At 39.5% G+C, this 17,032-nt stretch overlaps 1 protein-coding gene across 6 annotated transcripts in view; it reads left to right on the top strand.

Annotated features, from left to right (window-relative positions):
• Positions 1-17,032, top strand: part of BABAM2 (BRISC and BRCA1 A complex member 2) — a 422,242-nt gene that overhangs the window by 102,602 nt on the left and 302,608 nt on the right. The window lies entirely within an intron of this gene.

Genomic DNA, 17,032 nt, shown 5'->3' with positions numbered 1-17,032 from the left:
TTTTTTTCTTATTTTAAGTGTGCTAGCTTTTGGAGAAAAATTGTGTCTTAAAAATGCTTTTAGGATAATATTTTTCAGATTGTTCAAACTTTTAATGATTGATGACTGTAATTAGTCATATTGCAATATTGTATTTTCAGAATTGCTGTCCCATTTCTTTTTGTCTACTTCTTCTCATAACCACAGATTAACTTGGCTCCCAAGAGCCAGTATCTCTATTGACACTGGAAAATTTTCAGATCCTTTAACTTGGTTTATAATGAATTGAATAGTAGTGGTCATTTGACAAATAATTTTGAGTGCCCACATTGAGTAGCCCATGATGTCTAGCACTCCTCTTGCACACAGATGAGTAAGATACTGTCCCTGCTCTTGGGTAGTTTATAGTCTTATAGAAGAAAGGTAATATGAAAGAACTGTAGCACCCATTCTTCATGAACAGTAGTGGGTGCACTGAAAAGGAGAACTTTCTTTTCATCTTCAGTTTTCAGTGTCTGAGAAACTTTAGCCATTTGTTTTGCATTTTGCTTACATGACGCCAGTAAACACCTTATGTATCTACTGTAAGTGAAGGGACCAAGGAAGGAACTAAAAGTTAATCTTAGTAAATTCCCTAAAACCTGAATTTAGGTGTTGCAAACTCAGATACCTAGAGGAGCCAGCCAGGCAATACAAATGAATGAAAAAGGTCAGTATATAGCAGTTGTAATTGGTGGTGGTTGTGTCCTGCTGAAATGTGTATGCTTTGTCTAAAGATTTTCAAATAGAAATTTTGTGTAGGTCAGAGAAAGTGTGTCTGCAGGCTGAAGCTGCCAATTTGCAATCCCTCTGTAATTCCTTTCCATGAAATGTTCCTTTGGTATCTCTGATTTTCTTGAAGAGATCTCTAGTCTTTCCCATTCTGTTGTTTTCCTCTATTTCTTTGCATTGATCACTGAAGAAGGCTTTCTTATCTCTTCTTGCTATTCTTTGGAATTCTGCATTCAGATGTTTATATCTTTCTTTTTCTCCTTTGCTTTTCACTTTTCTTCTTTTCACAGCTATTTGTAAGGCCTCCCCAGACAGCCATTTTGCTTTTTTGCATTTCTTTTCCATGGGGATGGTCTTGATCCCTGTCTCCTATACAACGTCACGAACCTCCGTCCATAGTTCATCAGGCACTCTATCTATCAGATCTAGGCCCTTAAATCTATTTCTCACTTCCACTGTATAATCATAAGGGATTTGATTTAGGTCATACCTGAATGGTCTAGTGGTTTTCCCTACTTCTTCAATTTAAGTCTGAATTTGGCAATAAGGAGTTCATGGTCTGAGCCACAGTCAGCTCCTGGTCTTGTTTTTGCCGACTGTATAGAGCTTCTCCATCTTTGGCTGCAAAGAATATAATCAATCTGATTTCAGTGTTGACCATCTGGTGATGTCCATGTATAGAGTCTTTTGTGTTGTTGGAAGAGGGTGTTTGTTATGACCAGTGCATTTTCTTGGCAAAACTCTATTAGTCTTTGCCCTGATTCATTCCGTATTCCAAGGCCAAATTTGCCTGTTACTCCAGGTGTTTCTTGAGTTCCTACTTTTGCATTCCAGTCCCCTATAATGAAAAGATACCAAATGAACATTTCATGCAAAGATAGGCTCGATAAAGGACAGAAATGGTATGGACCTAACAGAAGCAGAAGATATTAAGAAGCGATGGCAAGAATACACAGAAGAACTGTACAAAAAAGATCTTCACGGCCCAGATAATCACGATGGTGTGATCACTGACCTAGAGCCAGACATCCTGGAATGTGAAGTCAAGTGGGCCTTAAAAAGCATCACTATGAACAAAGCTAGTAGAGGTGATAGAATTCCAGTTAAGCTATTCCAAATCCTGAAAGATGATGCTGTGAAAGTGCTGCACTCAATATGCCAGCAAATTTGGACAACTCAGCAGTAGCCACGGGACTGGAAAAGGTCAGTTTTCATTCCAATCCCAAAGAAAGGCAATGCCAAAGAATGCTCAAACTACCGCACAATTGCACTCATCTCACATGCTAGTAAAGTAATGCTCAAAATTCTCCAAGCCAGGCTTCAGCAATACGTGAACCGTGAACTTCTTGATGTTCAAGCTGGTTTTAGAAAAGGCAGAGGAACCAGAGATCAAATTGCCAGCATCTGCTGGATCATGGAAAAAGCAAGAGAGTTCCAGAAAAACATCTATTTCTGCTTTATTGACTATGCCAAAGCCTTTGACTGTGTGGATCACAATAAACTGTCGAAAATTCTGAAAGAGATGGGAATACCAGACCACCTGATCTGCCTCTTGAGAAATCTGTATGCAGGTCAGGAAGCAACAGTTAGAACAGGACATGGAACAACAGACTGGTTCCAAATAGGAAAAGGAGTATATCAAGGCTGTATATTGTCACCCTGTTTATTTAACTTCTATGCAGAGTACATCATGAGAAACACTGAACTGGAAGAAACACAAGCTGGAATCAAGATTGCCAGGAGAAATATCAATAACCTCAGATGTGCAGATGACACCACCCTTATGGCAGAAAGTGAAGAGGAACTCAAAAGCCTCTTGATGAAAGTGAAAGAGGAGAGTGAAAAAGTTGGCTTAAAGCTCAACATTCAGAAAACGAAGATCATGGCATATGGTCCCATCACTTCATGGGAAATAGATGGCGAAACAGTGGAAACACTGTCAGACTATTTTTCTGGGCTCCAAAATCACTGCAGATGGTGACTGCAGCCATGAATTTAAAAGATACTTACTCCTTGGAAGGAAAGTTATGACCAACCTAGATAGCATATTCAAAAGCAGAGACATTACTTTGCCAACAAAGGTCCGTCTAGTCAAGGCTATGGTTTTTCCTGTGGTCATGTATGGGTGTGAGAGTTGGACTGTGAAGAAGGCTGAGCGCCGAAGAATTGATGCTTTTGAACTGTGGTGTTGGAGAAGACTCTTGAGAGTCCCTTGGGCTGCAAAGAGATCCACCCAGTCCATTCTGAAGGAGATCAGCCCTGGGATTTCTTTGGAAGGAATGATGCTAAAGCTGAAACTCCAGTACTTTGGCCACCTCATGCCAAGAGTTGACTCATTGGAAAAGACTCTGATGCTGGGAGGGATTGGGGGCAAGAGGAGAAGGGGACGACAGAGGATGAGATGGCTGGATGGCATCACTGACTCGATGGACGTGAGTCTGAGCGAACTCTGGGTGTTGGTGATGGACAGGGAGGCCTGGCGTGCTGCGATTCATGGGGTCGCAAAGAGTCGGACATGACTGAGCGACTGATCTGATCTGATCTGATCTGTAATTCTTTAATATAAATGAAACCATCATAAAAACATTTGAGAGAAAAGAAGTGGTTTAAAATTAAACACAAATAGGGACTTTCTTGGTATTCCAGAGGTCAAGACTCCTCACTTCCTCTACAGGGGATAAGGGTTTGATCCCTAGTCAGGGAAATAAGATCCCACTTGCCACGGTGTAGCCAAAAAAAATAAAAATAAACAAATAAATACTTCCAATTTAAGAATGATTGCACCATTTAGTAAGCTATTTGGTGCTTTTATTCTGGGGCATGCTGCTGCTGCTAAGTCGCTTCAGTTGTGTCCAACTCTGTGTGATCCCAGAGACAGCAGCCCACCAGGCTCCCCCGTCCCTGGGATTCTCCAGGCAAGAACACTGGAGTGGGTTGCCATTTCCTTCTCCAATGCAAGAAGGTGAAAAGTGAAAGTGAAGTCGCTCAGTCATGTCCGACTCTTCGCAATTCCATGGACTGCAGCCCACTAGGCTCCCCATCCATGGGATTTTCCAGGCAAGAGTACTGGAGTGGGGTGCCATTGCCTTCTCCGATGATGATGGTAAAGAATGCACCTGCAATGTGGGAAACCTGGGTTTGATCCCTGGATTGGCAAGATCCCCTGGAGGAGGGCATGGCAACACACTCCAGTATTCTTACCTGGAGGATCCCATGGACAGAGGAGTCTGGCGGGCTACAATCCATGGAGTTGCAAAGAGTCAGACACGACTAAGCACAGCACACAGATGGCATTAAATTAGGGATGATGTGTTCTCAGGAGGAGCCTGGAAGATAGAAATCTAGGCAGATGAGGGGGATCGAGTTTGTAGGAATTCACAAGAGTGATGTTGGTTCTCCATCGTTGAAGATTTTCTTTTCTTGATATAGACAACCCTGGATTTCAAATGTTAGTTATTGTTAAAAATAGGTCACAGGTCTGAAGACACATTCTGTTATTCCTGGGAAATGTTCAGGGCAACTCGAATGGAAAGCTCTAGTGGATGGAGCCTTTAGCCATCATTTAAACAGTGGTTCTTATGTGAAGGATCAATGAGTTTATATGAAATTATTTGGGTCTTTGAGAACAATAAGAAAATTTGTCAGAAAGATGATCTAACTTCCTGGGTTTCTGCCTTGATATCAGGATACCTGAACATGACTCCAAAAATTACAAAACAGATTCTCTAGGGCCACAAAGTGGGTGTCCCTCCAGGCTTACTGAATCAGTGTCTAAGTGTGTTATTGTTGTTCAGTTACTAGGTCATGTCTGACTCTTTGTGACCCCATGGGCTGCAGCATGCCAGGCTCCTCTGTCCTCCACTATTTCCTACAGTTTGCTCAAATTTATGTCTGTTGAGTTGTTGATGTTACTTAACCATCTCCTCCTCTGCTGCCCAGAGTGCAGGATCTGTGAGTCTGTCTTTTTAATAGATACTTTTACAGTTATTCTGGTGATAGACAGGAGGGGAACTAGAGCTGTAGGTAGAAAAGGTTTCATATATTGCTAAGAATACCAGGTTTCTTTGCTCAATGAAGATTGTATACCGACAGACCTTTATTAAAGAATTTTTTTAAAAAGTGGTGTTTATTGATAGAAAGAACCCCATTCTGTCTGATAAAGTGTGTTGATGGTAATAGATATTGGTGGCTTAGGTTATAAGGGCATTGTTAAGATTATTGAGGTACATGGTTAGCAGGGTATGTATTTGTAATTATTTACGCTGAGACCCAGGGAAGATTGGGTGGTGTAATTTGAAATAGATACTTCTCTTTAGTTGACTGTGAGGAGCACCACAGTTTTGAAAGAAGTGGTTAGAAGAATGGCCTTGGGGACTGGAGAGGGATGTTGAGTTTAAGGAACTAAAAATTGATGAAACTGAGTAATAATCAGTGTGCATTGCTGAGTTGACAAATGGCTTGGGGCCATCAATGTGGCTGCTATTGTGGGGACCTATTTTTAATATCTCTGGAGAGAATCTGTAGAAAAGATGTAAAGGCTTATTAGTCAAAGCTGCACACTTCAGGCTTGGCATGGAACCAGCATTCATAAGACACCTAGTACAGTGCGTCCATGCTGATTGTTTCACTCAAGTGGAGGAAAGGTAAAAATACCTCCTGTTTACAGGACCACGAAGTAAAGGCCTCTCTGAGCTCGTGTTAACAAAGTGCTCCCAAGACACATGTTACTAATCAAAATGTTCTTATCTGGTTTGAAACAGTTGTTCACTTTTCTCCCTTGCAGCCTTCAACAGCCTATTGAGTTTTTCAGAAACCTCACTTTATTAGTGAATCAAATACCTTACTGGTATTTGAAAAGCTCTGGGATGGGGAACATCTCCGATACCTATTTCAGATTCATTTTAACTTAACATGTATTGAATGAGCTGTAATATATAGCAGTAGAGTCTTCTATCTTTCCTTCTTTCAATTTACTTTTTCCTTAAGGGAAATTATTTTAATCATTGTTGGGTTTGTGGAAATAGATTAATCCTCTGTGTAGATTTTCCTGCAGTAATGTAAGAAGCTTTCTTTTTTCCTCTGGCAGAAAACATAAGGACCCATGTCAAATGTATACTTCAGATTAAAGGGCTCTCAAATAATGATCAGAGTTTATGAATGTTTCCCTCTTTTCTTTGTCTTAGGGAGGTGAAATAGTGACATGGTGTATCAGTACTCTTTTATTTCTTCTCTCCCTCTCCTTTTCCTCCTCCTTCCTCATTTTCTTACAACAGAAAATCTGATTAAAATTAGCTTAAACAATAAAGGGAGAGTTCATTGACTTACAGAACTTAAAAGACCAGAGGTGGGCTTCAGATAAGGCATGGTCCAGTGGCTACAATAATGTCATTTAAGGACCTAGTTTCTATTCCTTTTCTTCTCTGCTCTGCCTTCCACTGTGTTGACTTTATTCTTACTCTTCATATTCACCCAGCAGATCAAGTCTCTTCCTTAGTGAATATAAAATTGTTACTCAAGTTCAGATGGAGCTTGAAGTAGAAGGTCTTACTCGAAACTCATGCCTGAGAGTGGGGAGGGGTGGTTTCCCAAGGAAATTTGGGTTTGTCTTACCAGAAGAAGGGAAATGGATGTTGGAAATCAAACAATAGATGTCTACTAAATGTGGGTTTAGGCCAAGGACGTTGTATGGACCTGGGATGAGGTGGAGTTTTTAGGGGGAAGGATAAAGACATTGAAAGCTTTACTATCTTGTGTGTTACATTTTTTGGGTATCTCTTCCTTTAGTTGATGGTCTACTTTACATTGCTTTTTCTTCCTTTCTCTTTTAGTAGTTGCATGTGGCTGGTGTAACAGGAAGAGCTTGAAGAAGAGCCTTCTTTTCAGTTGGCGTTTCCCTTCATTACTTATATGCACACTGTGTTACTAGGACTTTGGTTGCTTCAAGACCGCTGGCCAGAAAGGCCCAAGACTGGGATTTTGGCTAAGAGGACGAAGGTCTGTCAAATACTGCCAGTCTGGAATTAAGTCCAGGGAGCTCGCTATGGTGAGGAGAAGCAGTGGTGTAGTATAAATCACTGTAGCCCAGGGGCCAAGTCTAGCTAGGGAAATCATTAATAGGGCAGGGGTCATAAACCAGGCGTCGGAGCTTGCAGGTGTTTGTCTGGTTAACAATAACAACTTGGTTGAAGCTGTTTGTTCTCTTGTTTTGTTCCATATGGCTCATTCCTATATGTCTCTTTGTGATTATCATAGTTGGAAAGAAATGAGAATCTACCCTGAGGTCTGGTCCTGACTTAAGTGGAGAAGAGATTATTGTCTTGACAGGGGAGACTGGGTAGGATTCCTGTGGTGTTGTGACTCACCTATGGCTATAAAACACTCAGTGCCAACAAAGGCTACTAAGCTTGAATCATCTTCTTCCATTATTTAAATAATTTGCTCCAAGTTTAAAATCTCTGTGCAGAAATTGGGGTTCTTCATCTTTTAAGTTTAAAAGACCCCTGAAGACATTTTTCTAATGAAAAGTGAAATCCTAACAAAGTGTTTGCTTTAACTAAATAATTGCAGTTAATTTCTTGTAAAGAAACACAGAAGCACACTTTAACTTAAAATAAGCTCACACTGTTGTTTCTTGTAGTACAGCCAGGAAAACCAGAAACAAGCTGTTTCCTTCAAAATCACATCCCTGGATGATATTCGAGCAACCTGGACAATTTAAATGCATCCCCAGGAAAAACAATTTGAGTCAAGTTGGAAATCATATTTGCTAATTTCCTTTCTGTCATGGCAGTGTTGCCTTTTATTCTCAGAGTCCCAGTAGGCTTGATTGAGAAGGTGCATGGCATCCGCGGCTCAGGTGAATAGCAACATTCACTTCAGAGCCACAGCCAATCTGGGGTCGTGAAAGGTTTTTTTTTTTTTTTTTAATTGGGGTTTTGGTGAACTGGATACATGTACAGCCTAAAGGAATTTAAATTTCTTTGAAACACTTTGCTGGCCGGACAGAGGGATTTCTAAATGTTTAGGGATCACTAGTCAAATTCACTTTCATGCATTGGAGAAGGAAATGGCAACCCACTCCAGTGTTCTTGCCTGGAGAATCCCAGGGACGGGGGAGCCTGGTGGGCTGCCGTCTATGGGGTCGCACAGAGTCGGACACGACTGAAGCGACTTAGCAGCAGCAGTCAAATTTTAGTCTACACTGACATTTTGTTCAAATATTGAACTTAATAATATTATTTATTTATGCTTTTTAAAATTTATTTGAGAAGCATTTTGGCCCCAATAGATTTGATTTTGTATTTTAAAGATAGCACCTTAAAGTTGTGTGTGTAGAGACAGTATCTTAGGGAAGAAGTAAGAGTGGATTTGGTCATTATTAAATTCAGCAGTTAGTGATTTTAGTGTTTCCAGTCTTAGTTTATATTCATTTTGGAAAAGATGCTGGTCCTGTGCTCTAAATGGTTGTACTGTTAAGAGAAGAAAGGCTCATAAAGGCTCTGCGGAGCCTCTTTGTTTTCAACTTTGTTCCACTTGGAGCAGGGTTTCCAAGATAGAAAAGAATCTGCTCTTTACTTTCTTCCTCTTGATAGACAAGAAACGCTGGGTCAACAGATGTGGTTTGAGAGTCCTTTCTTCCCCTGGTCTCTTCCACCCTAGGTTGCTCCCATCTCTTCAATCCAGCTCCAAAGAAACAGAACTTAGAAATGTGCCTGGTGATCCTAGAGACCTATTTGAAGTAGCAGTTTAGCGTGTCCTGGGGTTGCATGCTGGTCACTTTCTTTTTAGAGGGGCTGAAAAGTCATTTGTAAGCAACTTCTCATGGGCAAGAAGCGATATTACAGGGTTTTTTGTGTTTTTTTTTTTTTTTTTTTTTGAGTTTTCTAAATGGAGCTAAAACTCTATTTTTGAGATATATTGTGCTGTGCTTAGTCACTCAGTCATGTCCAACTCTGCGACCCCATGAACGATAGCCTGCCAGGCCCCTCTGTCCATGGGGATTCTCCAGGGAAGAATACTGGAGTGGGTTGCCTTGCCCTCCTTCAGGGGATCTTCCCAACCCAGGGATCAAACTCAGGTCTCCCACATTGCAGGTGGATTCTTTACCGTCTGAGCCACGAGGGAAGCCTGTATTTTTGAGATACTTTGTATATTTTAGATTAAAAGTATGCTGGCCTGTGGAAGAAAGCAAACATGTATGTCAGTTCCAATGAGTCTGCTGAACATAAAACAGGGATGGTAGAGAAATTCTGGTGTGATGCACCAGTAGGTGGTGGATATTTGAAGATTCCCCAGAACTCCTCTGTTATTTGGAAGTTTTGCTTACCTAGCAATTGTTGGTGAGGCTGCCCACTGAATGGCATTTAAAAAATTCAGATTTAGGATTTATTTTTCCTTTTCTCATTTGTGAACCCGCAAATGAGTGATCATGCTGAAGAGTGATTTTTTCAGAAACCAAGCTATTTGTATATTTTGCCCAACACATTACCTTTGTCCTTCTCAAAGATGTTTATCTGTCATGTTCTATATTGGCATAGGGTTAGTATCACATTACCATTAGTATCCAGAAGATTTAAGCCAGAAAATGGACTGCTATCTTTTTTATTTTTTTTCCTGCAAGGCAATAAATCAGACCTTTTAGAAAAGCCTAGGTCACAGAAAATCCAGAGAAGGTAGTTGTTGATTGAGAGGGAGGTCAGAACCTTGGAGAGCTCTAGAGAGAGCAGGGACAGAATGCAGTGGAAGCTGCCATGGCTGGCCCCAAGCAGACTAGGTTTTTTTGAGAAGATTGTGATTCCACTTTGTTTATTGTTAAGATATGTATGATTTAAGGAGATAAACCCCTTTTACTCCCAAGCCATGAGCGTGCACGCACGCGCGCTCTCTCTCTATATATAGATATATATATATAAAATCTATAATTCCATGACTTGGGGCTACAGCCTTATAAACCAGAGAAATGCTTTTCTTCAGCACATCTGGAAGACCCTCCAGGCCATTGTATGATTTCAGATTCCTCCTGGGAGGACTTCTGGTATCATGATGAAGATGGTCACAAATAGGAAGGATAAAAGAAGCATAAGATTTCAGTGAAGTGTTTACTACTTACTAGACTAGATCCACTTCCCAAAAAATAACATTTTTTTCCAAATGACATGTTAGGTAAAACTTCAACACAACCCAAACTCAAACCAAACCAAAACAACCAACCAAACAAAAACCAAAAGCAGAATGACAGAGGTGTTCTGGTTAAAGCAGGTTAAGAGGCTGGGATGCCTCTACTAGGATTACTCCTGGCTCCATCAGTAGCCACTGAACACAGGCTGCAAATTGCCACATTTGAGCAGAGTACTTCAGTTTACTTCTCAGACATAGTTCTTAAGCAAGTGTGAGAATTTAACTTAATTGTACTTCTAGGAATATTTTTTACTAGCCCGTATTAATCCCAGAAATGGCCGTATGTTGGTCGTCGTCTTAGCTATTCATTTGGATGTCACAGATTTGCATCTCTTTCTAATTAGCTTCTGTGCTTCCAAGAACCCACTGAGTTTTCAAGACTGTAATTAACAGCAACTTCAAAGAACATGGCAACATTCTCAAATCTCAGATTCAATAGGCTCTGCTTATAAGAACGAAGAGAATTATTAGACTATTTGAAAATAAAGCCATTGAGGATTATAAAACTACCCTAATTAATTTTTTGCCATACCAATATTTATTTCTGTGAGTATTCTTATAAATTATAGAGGTCTCAGTGTGGCTCCATCTGGGGGATAAGAATAGTCTTTCTGGAGAGTAGAGGGATCTGATAACATAGGTTGTGAGGAAGACTTACCTTTGTTCTTTATTCTCTTATGCTATCAGAAAAAAATGCTATTTCTCTTACCATGTGTATATTACTGTTTCAATGAAACATTAGTTTATGAAAAAGAAGAAATCAATAAAATCACATTTATTTGCTTATTATTAAGGTTATATACTTTTCACACATTGTTTTTTAACTTTTTATCAAGATATAATTGACATACAACATTTAGTTTTAGATGTACAACATGTTGATTTATGTATATATTACGAAATGAATACCACAATAAATTTAACTTTCATCATCATACAGTTATAGATTTCTTTTTCTTGTGATGAGAACCTTTAATATTTACTCTCTCAGCAGTTTTCAAATATATAGTACAGTATTATATGTTGTGTACAGTACTAGATAGTTGTATGTAATTTTGTAATGTTTCAGATAATTTTAAAGAAGTGTTTCTAATTTATATCTATACTTTATCCTCTTATTAAATAACAGTTTTTATTATAAGCATTTTTTAAAAGAAATTTTTTCCCCCATATAAGATTTTTTCCCCCTTCTTTATTAGTCAATGATGGTTCCAGGGCTCAATTACTAATTTGCTTATTTCTCTTCTTCATCTCCCCAGTGCTGTGAATCTAGTACATTGTTTCCCGACTCTTTTCATATATTTGTGTCATTGTGAGTGAATTTGCTTTAGTATGACTGAGAAGCCTTGTTTTGAATAAGTGAGATGTGATTTGGGGGTGAAGTGAGTTAGGCATTTGCAAGAGTTATAATCTGCTGTGTTCTCACGTAAGGAAGCTCACATAAGAAGCTGAGGATTGGTTGTGCTTTTTCAAGTCTGCAGGGCCATCGATTTGGGAGTATAACACGTGTGGTAGAGTGTATTGATGAGAGAGACGTGGGAAGGTTGAGGGTCATACAAACAGGAGCATCCCTCAAATCAGGCAGCCTGTACAGTGAGCCAGAGTGGGGAATCCAGAATTACTGCTAGATGGGAGACAGGTTGTGACTACAAAGAGGCAGATGCCAATTCTTTGGTTAGAAACTGATACTTTAGTGAATATCATGTCACTGAGGGTTGGCAGGTTTACATTCTACACTCTCAGTTGTCTATACTTGAGTATCATCAGAGTTGTTCAACCTCTTTAATTAACCAGCATTTAAAAAGCACTGGCATGATATCTTCCCTGAACTGCTTCATATGTGTTTGGTAAAATGAATAAAATTTCATGATAGTAGTTCATTTTTTCACTTTTGTCTGTTTTCTCTTATTATACTTTTATCACTTTCTCCTAATGCATTTTTACTCCTTTCTATGTTGATATATTACATGTCTCATGCCTATTCTTCTTGACCATCCTCATTTAAGATTTCCTCTTTCATAAATCACCAATAATAAGTAAAATAAGAACCTTGTGCATAGAGAGAAAAACTTACTTTTCTCTTTTTCATGAAGAGGCTTCTTAACTTATGCTCCCTCACCCTTTCCTTGAAGAAGCTTTATCTCTATCTCCTTCTCAAGAGGGTGGAAAACCCCAACGTCTTGCATTGTTAGACCTGTTTTTAAAATATGCTTTCATCTTAGAAAGTGACCAAAATCTTGTGTATCTTCTATGTTCTCCCTTTCTAGGCCAAGTAATTCAAAGCACAAATGACTTCATATGTAAAAGTGGTCATGCAGCAGCAGTAGAGGAATTTTTATCCCAGTGAACATATCTCTGCTTCTCTTGATGGGAATGTTTTTCAACTAAGTTGTTTTCCACTGAAGTGCACTTTGAATGGCCAGAGAGGTCAAATGCATTTCCATGTATTGGGAGATTGTATTTAATGGAAAGGGACTGCTTGGCATGTCGTTACTATGCATTTAATAATTAGATTGAATCACTTGAAATGAATTCAAATTGGTAATAGATGTTTGCCAGCTTATATGCTTTCATAATTTAAAAAAATTTTGTAGATATAGGGTGTAACTTGCCAAATAGCTAAAGAGAAATGATAGAATTAACAATTTAAAATGAGAGACTTTTCTGGTGGTCCAGTGGTTAAGCATTTGCCTTCCAGTATAGGGAACACTGGTTTAATTCCTTCCGGTGCAGGGGACACTGGTTTAATCCCTGAACTAAGATCCCATGTGCCACAGGGCAGCTAAGCCTGTGTGCTTCAACTGCAGGCCCACACGCTGCAGCTACTGAAGCCTGAGTGCCCAGAACCCGTCCTCTGCCACAGGAGAGGCCACTGCAGCCAGGGCATGTGGCACAACCACCAGAGAGCAGCCCCTGCTCACCACAGCTGGAGAAGGATTGCTCGTGCAGCACAGAAGAGCCAGCGCACCACAACAAAGACCCCGTGCAGCCAAAAACAAGTACATAAATGAGGGGAATAAAGAGTTTAAACTGAGGCAGCTGAAGCTTTTTCTTTTTGTGTTGGAAGAAGGATTTGAATACTTGACCAAGAAAGGAAAGATTGTGTATTTTTTCTATATGTCAGTGTTTAATGATGATTTCTGAAAGAAATGCATAGCCAGCTATATAATGATCATTTTGAGTTTTATACTGTGTTGTTATATCCTGTTGATACTTTAAATGTGGTCTTTAGTACCTCAAAAGGACCTCGGGCTCTTGAGATTCAGAGGTTTGCCAGTGAGGAGGTTATACTCTTTTTGTTCAGTCACTTCATAGCAAAGGGCTCTCTTTGATTCACTGTACAATGCTGAAGCTCCTGCTTTTTCCTCTGTTCATCGAGTCTTTATTGGATATTCCTGAAGAGCTATCTTTCCTATAAGTGAAAGAGCATTTAGTGACTTTTCCATTGTCATTTATTCCCTAAGTCAACCCACTCATTGGGGAAAAATCATTATTATTCTTTTAAAGGATGTATTTCTTTACCTTCTGTTTGTTTTCTTTTGATAGAAGACTTCTCTGGTGAGATTGGTCATGGCATTAATGAATGTGATTTTTTGGTATTATATAAATGAAATGTGTTAACATTTGGAATATCTCCATAACTCAGTGAATCAGTATTTTCTAAATGACCAATGAATGATGGTGCAAAGTCATGCATGAGTAAGTTTCATTTAAAGTACAGGATAGACAAATGGAATTTAGGGTAAGAGTGTGAAATATTTATCAATATAATTTTATCCTACTGATTAACACAGGGAATTGCATTCAGTATCCTGTAATAAACCATAATGGAAGAGGAAAAAAGTAGCTTTAGATTCCACGTTACAACTAACCTTTAAGAAACCACCACTTGTTGAGTTTTGGTGTAGTATCAAAGAAGAACATCCAGAATTATTTGGAAAGGCTGTGGAACTACTCTTCTTTTTTCGAAGTATGTATTTGAATGAGGCTGTATTTTCTTCATAATACTTCAGCCAAAACAACATATTGCAACATTGAATGTAAAAGCACATATGAGAATCCAGCTCTTTAATTAAATCAGACATTAAAGAGTTTTGCAAGAATATGAAACAATGCCATGCGTCTCATGATTTTTTGGGAAAATACAGTTTTTTCATTATAAATGTTAACGTAGTAGGATTGTTATTTTTAAATGAATTAGTATTTGAAACTTTCTGTTTTAACTTTTACTATAGTAAATTTAATCCATATAATTCATATATGTAGAAGCTCCTTGGGGTCCCCAATACATTTAAGAAGGTTCCTGAGACCAGAGTGTACGAGAACCTGTGCTGTAGTGCTTAAACGGGGACTTGGAGCCAAATTGTTTATGTTCAAAACTCAGCTTTATTATTTAATAGCTCTGTGACCTTGGACAAGATACCAAACTACTTTTGGCCTCAGTTTCTCATCTAAATAAAATGCTATAGTAATGTAACTTGTAGGTTGTCTTAAGGATTAATTTGAATATATGAAAAGTTCTTAGAATTTATATAGTACTCAGCAGGCTATAAAATTATCACCTTTTGAGCATTTATAATGTATTGGAGTTTTCCTTTATAGATGCCAGATTTCTAAATTTCTGGAGATTCAGTGTTTTGCGGTATTAACATGGTCTGTCATCAGTAAAGTCCCAGATACCCTTAACTTCTCTACACCATTCCCCCCGCCCCAACCCCGTCAAAGTCAGTGGTTCTCAACCTTTGCTGTATTTTAGAATCACCTGGGGAGCTTAAACAAACAAACCCTCAGTGCCCAAGACACACTTCAGACTGACTCAGTTAAACCAGAATCTGAAGGTGGGAATAGGGACCAAACATAGTATTTCTCACTCCTGAAGCCTGAATATTCAGATCCTCTGCCCTGAGATTCTGTCTTTCCTTCCATGTTCTCAAATAATTTATTTATTACAGCTGATTTCTCTCTCATCTTTTGTATCACTACACTTGGAGGGGCGGTAGGTGTTCTCCCTGCTCAATGCTGCTGCTAAGGAAACCATCGTTCCCTTTTCCCTGACACCCCATCCCCAGCCTTGAAACTCAGCCCATCAGACAGTAGGACACACCCCTCCCTCCTTGTTATCTAGAGACATCCTTTGAAGATTTTGGCGCATGGCTCACAGTTATTTTCTCAGCACTGTTGATTGCTCTTTTTGTGATTGCAGGTGATTTAATATTCACATAAATGCTCCTTCCCACATGTGGGCCTCTCAGTCCCTGACTTCCTTTCCTGCAGGGATCTTGTCCTTCCTCCACCCCCCTCAGCCAGACACATGCTCATCCAGTCCTTGTCAGTACCCATTACAGATCAAACATCCCGTTCTCTGACCACACCTCCTGTCTTTTAGAATTCATTTTTTTTTAGAATCTCCCAGCTCACCAGGACCATTGTTCCTGTCATTTTCCCACTAACTCTCACTTGTCTTATGAACTTACTTTGCTTTTTCCTGGCTTAGGGAGTCCATGTCCATAATTACAATCAGTCTTCTGCAAGCCCTCAAAGATCTCTTGCCCCTCTTTCTTTCTATTGTACTTATCTAGCAAAATCCCAACCTTTGTTAAATCTAAATTCCTCCCACTCTACATTGCACCCAGGCGAGGGAATTTATGCTGATTGGTCTCACTTACAAATCATACCTCAAGCTCAATGGGGCTTTTAGTGCTGTCTGGAATTCCTCCTCCATTTCCCCAGTTCATTCATTGTTTATTGTTCTAAATGACTATTGCATACTCTCTTCTCAAACTTCCTGTATCCCCTCCTTCTTCCTCACTCTCAGCTGATGGCCTTGTTTCTAGGAGAAAATGTAAACTCTTAGGAGAGAACCACCACAAGCTTCTATCACCGCATTGAGCAACCTGCCTACATTTGTAATTCTAAGCTGGCCTTTTCTCTTATACCTACAGATGGATTCTCTGTGCTGGTTTCTAAGGCATCCCTCTTGGAGATCCCATTCTGCCTACCTAATTGTTATCTTCTCTGATGGTGTTCTGTGCCCACTTCCCTTTACAGCAGCATGTTCCCCTCTCTCTATGGGGATATTCCCTCAGACTATAAACATCTGAGCAAAACTTTCTCTTCTCCTCTGGTTACCAGTTTTCATTGTCTGTGTCACGTTTCTAATTTCTTTCTACTCATTCTCTCTTAAAGCCTCTACAGTCAAGCTTCTGCTTCACCAAGATAGCCCTTGTGGAGCACACTGCTGACCTGTGTGTCAACAATACCCAGCCGTCAGTTCCTAGGCCTCCTCTTACTCAGCAACGCCATTTGGCACAGCTGATCACTTCTCTCTTTTGAAGCTCTTCCTTCACCAGTGTTCTCAGTAGCATTTATTACCATATGATTTTGTTGATTATTTATTTTGGCCAATGAAACTGTAAGCTCCTTTAGCAAGGACTCGGTTTATTCCTGTCACTGCCTGTAACAGTGGCTGATACGGAATAGGCACTTGATACGTATTTGTTGAATACGTATCAACATACGTATACTGTGAGCTTAAAATATGTGACTGTGAGCTTAAAGCAGCTATATACTTGTCAGATCTTTCCCATCTCCTTTCCTGGTCAGGCTATCACAGCCATGTCCTTTCTCTTTTTCTCCGGACCTTGCATTTCCTAACTGTATTTTCTGTCATCTCTACTCCAGTCCTATCTTTTTCAGGCTGAACCACCACCATTGTGCTTACGTGTCTCTGGGGCTCTAATGTTTACAGAGCGTTCATTTATATCTGGTATTATAGATGCAGATGGTCTGTGGATCTGAGTTGAATGACATTAGCATTTAATGCTGAATTTAGGTGCAGATGGAAGAAATTAAAATTATGAAAAAATAAGAAACAAGTCTTTATGGTCTTCTTATTCTTCTTAAAATTATGGTCTTCTTAGGATGTTTTGGTTTCTTGTTTTGTTACTACCCTACTTTACACTTTACTATTTCTGCCTGCCCATAGTGGAATTCTCCTTGATTGTCTGCAAGAATTTTTAGAAAGCAGGAGAAATCAACAAGTTCAAGAGGCCCTTTTGACTTCAGCTCTGAGCTTATCATTAATTAAGAGTAGTGTGTTTTTCTC

This window comes from Bos taurus, chromosome 11, assembly GCF_002263795.3.
Source record: "Bos taurus isolate L1 Dominette 01449 registration number 42190680 breed Hereford chromosome 11, ARS-UCD2.0, whole genome shotgun sequence".
Taxonomy (NCBI): Eukaryota; Metazoa; Chordata; class Mammalia; order Artiodactyla; family Bovidae; genus Bos; species Bos taurus.
The sequence above is the reverse complement of the archived record's forward strand: the minus strand, read 5'-3'. Positions and strand labels throughout refer to the sequence as shown.